At 45.0% G+C, this 10629-nt stretch overlaps 2 protein-coding genes across 2 annotated transcripts in view; both read right to left on the bottom strand.

Annotated features, from left to right (window-relative positions):
• The window catches only part of LOC111148495 (TNF receptor associated factor 3), a 116234-nt gene extending 105770 nt beyond the window's left edge, over positions 1-10464 (bottom strand). Inside the window, exon 1 of the mRNA XM_022505089.1 lies at positions 10399-10464. The gene's annotated coding sequence lies outside the window, so the exon portion shown is untranslated. The remainder of the gene's footprint in view (positions 1-10398) is intronic.
• Positions 1-10629, bottom strand: part of LOC111148752 (translation initiation factor IF-2-like) — a 63841-nt gene that overhangs the window by 32249 nt on the left and 20963 nt on the right. The gene's annotated exons all lie outside the window — the stretch shown is intronic.

The following is a 10629-nucleotide window of genomic DNA, read 5'->3' as shown; positions in this document are numbered from 1 at the left end:
AGAACAGTCATACAGATCATGTGATTACACAATCATATAGACATACAGATCATACAGAACAGTCATACAGATCATGTGATTACACAATCATATAGACATACAGATCATACAGAACAGTCATACAGATCAAGACAGCAGAACTGAGAGGACAAAAAATAAATTCAAAGATCTATGGCCAATTGATTTCCAACAAGGGTGCCACGACCATCCAATGGAGAAAAGAACAGTCCCTTCAACAAATGGTGCTGGGACAAGTGTATAACCACATCCAAAAGAATGAAGTGGGCCTCCTAGCTCACCCCATATATAAAAATTAACTCAAGGGGCGCCTGTGTGGCTCAGTGGGTTAAAGCCTCTGCCTTTGGCTTGGGTCGTGATCCCAGGGGCCTGGGATCGAGCCCTGCATCGGGCTCTCTGCTGGGCAGCAAGTCTGCTTTCCCCTCTCTCTCTCTGCCGGCCTCTCTGACTACTTGCGCTCTCTGTCAAAGAAATAAATAAAACCTTAAAAAAAAATTAACTCAAAATGGATCAAGGACCTAAATGTAAGAACTAAAGCTATAAAATACAGGGATAAATCTTCATGACTTCAGATTTGGAACAGATTCTCAGATTTGATACCAAAAGCACAAGCAATAAAAAGAAAAAAAAAAAATAAATTGGACTTTATCAGAATTAAGAACTTTTGTGTATCAAAGGGCATTTATTAAGCATGTGAAAAAAAAACCCTACAGAATGGAAGAATATATTTGTCAACCACGTACTTAATAAGGGTTTAGTATCTAAAATATATAAAGAATTCATCCAACAACAAAAAGATAAACAACCCAACTAAAACATGGGAAGAGGGTTTGAATGGACATGATTCCAAAAAAGACACACAATTACAACATGTTCAATTATCACTGGCCATTAAGGAAACACAAAATTATAATGAAAATACCACTCTGCATCCACTAGAATAGCTTATGTACATATATATGCACATACATACATGCATACATTCATACATAAATATTGGCAAAGATGTACAGAAATTGGAACCTAGTACATTGCTTGCAGGAATAAGATAAACACAGAATTACTGTATGACCCAGGAATCCCATTTCCTAGGTTTTTTCATGCAAGAGAAATGAAAATACATGTCTACACAGAAACCTGAACACATTATTCCTAATAGCTAAGTGGGGAAAGCAACCCAAACGGCCATCAGTGGATGAATGGATAAGAAATCTGTGGTATGCACACGCACAATAGAATATTATTCAGCTATAAAAAGGAACAAAATACTTACACATGCTACAATTTAGCTGTACCTCAAAAACACTGCACTAAAAAAAAAAAAAAAAACACAAAACAAAACAAAAACACTGCACTAACTGAAAGAAGCTGGACATAACAGATCACAGGTCGTACAGACCCTCTTGTATGAAATGTCCAGGGAAGGCAAATCCATAGAGACGGAAAGCAGATGAGAGGTGACCAGGGTTGGGAGGAAGAGAGCATGGGGAATGATGACTTAGCGAGCATAAGGACTGTTTACGGGGTGATGGAGAGTGCTGAAACTAAAGCAAGCTGGTGGTTGCATGACACCGTGAATACGCTACTACCACTGAACTGCACGCTTAAATGGTTAATTGCATGTTCTGTGAATAACATAAAAAACTCAATAAAAGAAAATGGGGTTAGACTACAGTATATTGATTCATCCATACAAATACTTGAGCACCTACCACACACCAGGCACTTCCCAAGTACATGGGTTAAGATGGTAAACAAAAATTTTGTGCTAAAAATTTATTTTTTAAAGATTTTATGTATTTATTTGATAGGGAGAGACAAGTAAGAGAGGGAACACAAGTAGGGGAGTGGGAGAGACAGAAGCAGGCTCCCCGTCAACCAGGGAGCCTGATGTGGGCCTCAATCCCAGGACCCTGGGACCATGACCATAGCCAAAGGCAAACACCCAACAACTAAGCCACCCAGGTGCCATAAATTCTGCTATGAATTTAAAAAGTAAGGTAAGAGACTAGAGAGTGACAGCATGGACTATTTTAACTCTGTTAAGAGAAGACCTCCTGGAAGAAGTATTCATTTGAACAGAGACTAGAATGAACTGAAGAATGTTATTCTGCTAAATAATAATATACTAAAACTAAAATGCAAATATTGTCAAAATCATCGCATGCAAAAATTCTTTTTCTAAAAATAATTTTACTCTTGGGGCGCCTGGGTGGCTCAGTGGGTTAAGGCCTCTGCCTTTGGCTCAGGTCGTGGTCCCAGGGTCCTGGGATCGAGCCCCGGATCAGGCTCTCTGCTCGGCAGGGAGCCTGTTTCCTCCTCTCTCTCTGCCTGCTTCTCTGCCTACTTATGATCTCTATCTGTCAAATGAATAAATAAAATCTTTTTAAAAAATGCAATCTTTAAAAAAATAATAATAATAATTTTACTCTTTATTACAAATAGTTTCTTTATCGTCCAATATATGCTGCTTCTACAGTTTCCTTGCAGGACAGCTCTCAGGGCCAAGCCATGCTCCCAAGAGAGCCTGTCATGCACCTTGCTAACAAGGCATGTTTTCCTTTTAGGAAATCACTCAGGAAGGAAAGAGGGAGAGGAATTACCACTTATGATATGCTAGGTTCTCACATTCACTAATATTTTCACTTTTATTCCTCACAACTACCTTTTCATCAATGAGAAAATTGAGGTTCAGAAAGGGTAAGTAACATACCACCATAGTTAGCTAAAGGAAGGACCAGAATTTAAATCGGGTCTGATTTCAAACCCATACTCATTTCATACATAAATTTGTCTCATTTTGGGGCTCCCGGGTGGCTCAGAGGGTTAAGCCTCTGCCTTCGGCTCTGGTCATGGTCTCAGGGTCCTGGGATCGAGCCCTGAGCCGGGCTCGCGTCGGGCTTTCTGCTCAGCGGGGAGCCTGCTTCCCCCTCTCTTGCTGCTTGCCTCTGTCTACTTGTGATCTCTGTCAAATAAATAAATGAAATCTTTAAAAAAAAATTTTTTTTGTCTCATTTTTACTGAGCACATCTTAGGCCAAACTGAAAATATGATGAAGTGACCATGTCTTTGAGGAACTTGTCATCTCAACACCAGAGACCCATCCACGATGTACCAGAACATTCCTTGGTCTGAAGAAGGCAGAGCAGGCTCCAGAATCATGAGGTCTTTGCTCTCCAATGCCATGGCATGCACCCACAAAGTCCAACTCAGGTTAAGAAGTAAGGAATTCGGGGCGCCTGGGTGGCTCAGTGAGTTAAAGCCTCTGCCTTCGGCTCAGGTCATGATCTCAGGGTCTTGGGATTAAGCCCCACATCGGGCTCTCTGCTCAGCGGGGAGCCTGCTTCCTCCTTTCTCTCTCTCTCTGCCTCTCTGCCTACTTGTGATCTCTCTCTGTCAAATAAATAAATAAAATATTAAAAAAAAAAAAAAAAAAAAAAAGAAGGAACCTACCCTCTACCACCCCAAACCTGACTTGCAGCCTCGGAGTCCAGCCACGTGCCAGGATTCACAACCCTTCCTGGAGCTACCGATGGCTATGCAACCAGCCTCCTCCCCTCAATCCAGCCATCACTATCTGCCACCCCCCCCACAGTTCTGTGTTCAAAACTGCACAGCAGTTCTAGCAGAAAAGCCACATAAAATCTTCTCCAAAATGCTCAACAACATCATTTCCTTGCTAAATCTGGAAAAGGCGTCCTCGCCTTTAACTTATATTCCCATAAGTCATTTGTAGCTATAATTACATTCCAGATGCAGAAATGCGAAGGTGCTGGGCTGCGACCATTAAGCTCTCTACCGAGTGACCAGGCCTCGGGGACTTGTTCACCACTAACAAGCTAATGTTTGTGAAACTGTATAAAGAGATAACGACTAAATACTATCATTATTACTAGACTACCAGTTTAAATGTAAATTAAGAGAGGGAAAGGGGAAAGAAAACACATTAGTAAATAAGGTTTGGGACTGCTACTCAGCAAGATGTAAGCAACATCTGAACCACAAGAGTAAAGAACGTCTTAACTGAATTTGTTAAAGGATGTTGAATGCAGTGTTGCTGCTGTAAGGAAAAAACTCAGAACAGAAAGAAGGAATAGAGGGAATACCCGCTAGAAAAATAAGTCGATACAAGGAGAACAGATGTTAAAGTAAAGGCTGCATGTGAAAAACATATGCTGGAGAAATACACAATTTCTTTAAAAAGCACTACACAGCATCAAAACTAAAACACTAGAATCAGAAAACAAAATTTAAAAGTCTAGAATGCGAACAAAATCCAAAACTGGACTATAATTCAGCTTAAACTAACCACACAGCACAGTAATGAAAACACAAACTCTAGAGTCCAGTGGGCCTACTGCCCTTCATTTTTCTCTACTGTAAAATGGGAATGATTCTTACTTCAAAAGTCAGGCTGGCACAGAGGCGGCCCCCACAGGCAGCCAGTTCCCTGTTCCCAAGCATCTCCCTGAAGCACAGCCATGGGGCACAGCCTCAGACTGATGGGCCCTTCTGACATGCAACTCTTCCAGCCAATGCTTCTCCTCTTCTGCAAGCTTTAGCTCATGCTTGTCCTCCCCAGAAAATACCTCTGAATCCCCCAGCCCAAGTTACACGGCACCCCATGCTTCCTCAGGACCTCTGGTCTACCCTCATGGCACCTACCACACCGTGCCATAACCCACAGGCTTTCTGGCTCACCACCTTCCAGAAGCTCCTTGAGGATGGCCATCATACAGCAACCCAACTGTTCGCCTTTGACATCTAGCACAGCTCCTGACTAAGCTCTCAAAAAATGTGTGTTGATCAAATAATTGCCAACTCTCCTAAATTGGGGTAGAGGCCAAGCAGCTTCCCTGGGGCAAATCTTGACAAATGAAGAATGTAAAGAAAAAACTAGTCTGGGTGAACAGTCCATCCTTGCCATGTTTTGCCTGACTTGGAACAGTTACTAACCCAAAAACTCCCAGCCTCCCATATAAAAAGAGGGAATTCAATTAGAAAGTCTCCATGGTCCCTACCATAGGCAAGGACATATTATGTTCATATTTTAAGATCTTAACATTTTTATTTTACTACATCTTAATTACCTATGAATTAGTAGTTATTGTTATGAAAATTAACATCGGGGCACCTGAGTGGCTCAGTCGGTTAAGCACGACTCTTGATTTCACCTCAGGTCATGATCTCAGGGTCATGAGATCAAGCCCTGCATCGGGCTCTGCACGGGGGTGGGGGTGGGGGGTGAAGCCTGCTGAAGATTCTCTCTCTCTCTCTCTCCCCCCATCCCTCTCTAAAAAAAAAAAAATTAACATCAGTAGAATGCTCTATTGTCCATTTCACTAATAACAAGCGTACGATGTGCATGACGCTTTCTGCCCCATTTCATAGATGGGGAAACCTATGCAGAGAGAACCAACAGCCTGCCCAAGTACAGAGGGCGGGACTGGCATTCAGATCCTCCTCTTCTCAAGCTGGGGAATGGATAGCTCCAGGGACACATGGTAGGGTGACAGGGGAACCCTCAGGGATCTTAGGGAAGCTAAGGACAAACAAAATGCAGTTTTTGGAGAATTAACAGTACTCAAAAATTTGGGAGACAAAGTGTGTTTACATTTTTAAAAAATCAGACATATTATTGGGTACAGCATAAAATCTGTATTAAAACTTAAGATAAAGGGGTGCTGTGCTGGGTCAATCACCAAATATGTGACTCTTGAGCTCAGGGCCGTGAGTTGAAGCCCCACGGTGGGTGTAGAGATTACTTAAAAAATAAAAGATAAATCTTTTTTAAAAATTAAGCTAAATTTAACAGGCCTAGACTCCCATTAAGGGCCTGAGACATACTACGCTAAAGCCATGCCATGCCCTTTCTCACACAGAAACGCCATCTGAAATCTGAACACTTAATTTGCCCTACAATAATTTCTCAAACATCAGGCTGTATTAATCCAAAAAGGATATAATTTAATTTCTACAATAAAGTTGTGACTTCAGGGCATTACTGAGCAGGGAAAGCCAAGAACTAGTATCCCCATTCTTCCTTTCTAAGTCACTAAAAGCACCTAGGGACGTTACAATGTCAAATGAAGTCTCCCATCATACAAGCCTCTTAATGCAACAAACCAGGGAGCTAAGCCTGCTGGAAGGGGGGTGGGGTGCGCGCTGCGGGGACACAGTCAAGGGAGGCAGCTACAAGGCACACCCGAATGCAGATGTTAGCAGCCAAACCACACGGAATTACTGTGTGGGCATCTGGCGTGTCTCTTGGCTCTCCCAAACTTGCAGCTCTGGACAAACACTGACAGGAGAGGCCTAATGGGTACATCATTATTACCTCCGGTGTATGCAGGACTCCCACTGCCCATTAACCTTCCAGAGTACAAAGCCAGTCTCTGAAAACCTTCACTATAATTATCATGACTCCTGAAGATTCATGTTTTACCACTCTGATACTACTATTGTCCTCAGATTTTATTATCCTACTTGGTTAATCAATTTAGCTTTTCTCTCCACTTAAGGAACCAAGTTTCCAATAAACATGCTTTTGGGTTTTGCCATAGAGTCACTGTTTAAATTGGAAAGGAAATCAGAGTATCGGAACAGCAGGTCTGATAACCTTGGGAGAACAGCCTCATAAAAAGTTATCCAATCACCTCCATTAAAAAAAACAACGAAGTTTAAATCAGCACAGAACAAGCCCTAGAAAAACGTTAAATCATGACATGAAATTGTAGGACCCGATTTTTTTATTTCTTGAGAATTAAAGAGATTTAGGTCATTTCAGCACAGATGATGGGGCAATAGGTTGGCGGGTGTTGGGGGAACAGGGTCCGGAGGAACCGATGCTTTTTATTTACATTTACACCCCTCCCTGACCACCACTCTTGGAGACTCCCTGCCTAGGATGGAAACAGTAGACAGCGCTGTGCCGCCAGCCGGCTGCTCCACTCCCCAGTGCAGGTCGGCCTCCTGGCAGCAGCACACGCTTGACCCATTTGAGCTCCTGGTTAAGCTCTAGAGGACAGCACACAAAACAGTGCAACTGGAAATGCACTGCCCAGTGGCATCACCAGCACTGGATCTAACTGGCAAGAAATGAAAGGGCAGCAAATTGTCAGATCTCATCTTACCAAAACACAGGGTGGGTAGGGAGACGTTCTCTCTCTGCATTTCTAAGGGTCCTGCAAGAGGCCCAACAGCGGCCCAGCGCCTTCCCCAACTAACCCCCCCGCCAGCCAGAAGCTTGTTCCCCTTTCCTGAATTTCCACCATACTTCCAGTCTTCCACGCAATCCACTAATTCCCTTTAGCTGACATTTCACGACTACTCAGTTTCTTCCTGGTGGGTCCTCCCTCTCCAGCTAAGGGTCAGTTCCCTCCAGGGCAAAGTGGTAAATTCCCACTTTCCCCACTCTTCTGGCCACAAGCTTCAGTCCTGGTGCTGTCTCGGTCCAATACCCGTGGTTGGGCATCTCCCTGCCTGGCGCACAGGGGCAGACTCTTCTGCAGACCATGCGGTTAAAGGCAGGCGCTGTAGCTCACTCATCCTAGCTCTGCTAACAAGAATATTATGGGAACTTGAGGCACATTAAATGAACATTAAGTTAGATGAGAAAAAGATTCCCAACTCCCAGTTAATGATCCTCTTATCTCGAGGAATATAGAATTCAGCAAGAGATTCCCACATTTTTGGAGTTGTGAGAAACCCACAGTCGCCTACATTTATGACATCTTACTACCTGCCAGCCTCAGCCCGAGGTGTCTGCACAGTGAGACAACAAATTTTAGCCAAAAGAAATTTTATTGCTTAATGATAAAAACCTCACCTCTCCTTCCTAGGTTGGTCAGTCCCCCACCCCCCACTGCTCTAGAATATCGTTGTGCAAAACCCAGCCAATCAATAAAGGCTCTTAAAAATGGGAAAGCCGTTTGTAATTTTTAGTTAATTATGAATCATAGATTCTACTCAAGCACACATAATTTTCCTACATTTTTCCTTTCTGTTCAAAATTACATTTTCTTTTATGTCCGTTGACTCCTTTGGACCCAAAACCTCCAGCTATGATGCAAGCGACACCTCGCCCCATTCACCTCTCTACTGCACCCCCCCCCCGCCCTCGGGCATCGGGCCTCTCCCTCAGGCTCTACTCCTCCCAGTCAAAACAAACCTAAGCATCACCTCCAGTTAGGCCTCGACTCCCTCTCTCGGGTCACCTTCCAGACCCACTGGCCTCACTTCCTTCTTTCTCACTCAGTAACTCTTTCCAGTTTCTGTCCATATGTGAAGTCAATATTATGACTCTCCCCCCTCACCCAAAAAACAGTATTTCTTCCTCTACGAACACCTGTAAAAAAGCACACAAGGGGTCCTGACTCTGGAATCAGCACAGGGGCCTTGGTCTCCAGATGTCTCCTCTACCAAATAAACAGTTCTTAAACTGACCATGGCACGAAACTCAGCTGTTGCATAATACTTGATAGTTCAGGTCACTTGCTGTTTGGAGAGTCCTGCTATATGAAGATGAGAAAATAGAGATGGGCAAAATTAATGCAATTTCCTTTGTTTGCTCAAGCCAGCCCAGACTTGCAACACCACAGTGACAGTTTTATCTTTCTTGAAGTACAGCTTTAACATCATGCTCATCCTCAGTTCATTAGCATATCTATCCTGATGATGCCCCAGAAAGGCCTCTCTCAGCTTTACACAGTAAAAAATAAATAAATAAATAAATAATAATAATAATAAAGGGATTCTAGCCAAAATGTTTATAGAATCAAAATCCCAAACACAGGGGGAAAGAGCAACAGGCAGCCCAGATGTTTCAGTTAAATGAAGGACTTTCTTCCAGACATGAACCAGAACAGGAATATTTTGATGGTATTAACAGAAACAACAGATCACTGTAAAATATCTTTACACCGTCCTACTAAGTAAGGCCATCTTACAGAGTCCAAAATGCATGAATAGAATCCAAGGAAAATAATCGGTCTTCTTTCCCCTCACAAATTCACATGTCTTAAAAAAAAAAAAAAAAAATTGCTGGACTTCTCCCTGCCAGTTCTCTCTGCTTTCCTGGCTTCTGCATTGTGGCTGGAACAGATGGCGTCTGGGTGAGACACCTTAAGGTCTTAAACCTCATGCATGACAGGGGCTGATTTTAAGTAGGGATGCTGGAATCCCAGGTCTGTCTGGATGTCCGTCATGAGCATCTATTCCCAAGAATTTCCGTTCTTATATATTTCCCAGCTTCCACACCAATAACGCTTATTTTGCTTGGTCGAAGAATTTTTCATCTTTAGACTAATCCTAAATATGCATCTCTACAGTCCCAACAGGGTGAAAAGGCACATATTCCCCTTTCACGTGAAAATCGAACGGCTGTGCACTATTCTGCCAGACATCCTACATATGCTGCAGTCTTTTTAACAGGCCATTTTCAAGCATGGGAAAGACACGCGAAGATTTTAGCACCGACAGACGGTCCACCAGGTCATTTCTCTAAATAAAGGTTTTACAGAAACCGAGAAGATTACAGAATACGTTTCCCAAAGCGTCAGCAGTGTCTGTATTCACGGCAAATGCGAGGGGAAAAAAAAAATTATGGCTCCTCCTCGGTTGTATGCTGTGAATGTAAATGAAGAAGCAGTAAGGTAACGCTACTCAGCACAGCCTTTATGACTCCACAAAAATAAATGACCGCACACGCACACGCGCGCACGCACGCACACACACACACACACACACACCCGCATCTCAGTCCGAAATCTGATTCAGCGCTTAATAGGAAAAACGTGAAACACAACCGTTCCCCTCAACGGTCCACGATCCGGAGGGCTCTTGAATTTCCAGGCACGTCCACGGCCGTCCGTCCACTTCCATGTTGAGGCTGCGTTTCAGACCGAGGGCAGACAAGGTGCCACACGCAACCCTCCCTACAGGTCCAGGTATTAAATACACGTCCCCAGACGGGGTGACAGTGTGAAAACGTGGCAAAGCGTACGTGAGCGAGAGCCCGGCGCCTCGAGAGGAAATTTTAAAGACCGTGGACGGGCCATGCCCATCTTCCGCCCCCCCCGGAGCCCAGCCCGACCTTTCCTACTAATCAGGGGTGGGATGGGAGCCTGTTGCCCTGATCGGCAGCCCAGGGCTCCGTGCCTTCGAGGCCACTGCAGCTGCCCGCTCGGGAATCCGTCTGAGGTCCGTCTGCAGAGCAATGACTCAGTATAAACTTTTAAATAACGGCTCGAAGAAACCCACCCGCCGCCCGCCCCCGGGAGCACGTCCGCGCCTGCGGACCCCCGAGCCCGCGCCCTCCCTGGGCGCACACACCCCGCCCCGCGGGCGATGCCGGCTCTCCCCACACCCCGCGGGACTCACGCTTCCAAGAGGCCTCGGCGCCCCGTTTCCTGAAAAGCTGCGGGCGTCCCGGCCCGCGGGCCCCGGGCCCGGCCTCGAGGACAAAGTTTTCCGAAGTTGAGGCGCTCGGGGGGCAGGCGGGCCCAGGCGGGGGCGGGGGCGAGGCGGCGCCGCACCGGGCACTCGCCGCGGGGCTCCGGGCCTGCTCCGCCCCGGCCCCGCTCCGGCCCCGGGCCAGCCGGCGCCACCGTC

The sequence above is a fragment of the Enhydra lutris genome, unplaced genomic scaffold, assembly GCF_002288905.1.
Source record: "Enhydra lutris kenyoni isolate GAN:26980312 unplaced genomic scaffold, ASM228890v2 scaffoldscaffold20, whole genome shotgun sequence".
Taxonomy (NCBI): Eukaryota; Metazoa; Chordata; class Mammalia; order Carnivora; family Mustelidae; genus Enhydra; species Enhydra lutris.
Note: the sequence above shows the minus strand (reverse complement) of the source record. Positions and strands in the feature narration are given on the sequence as shown.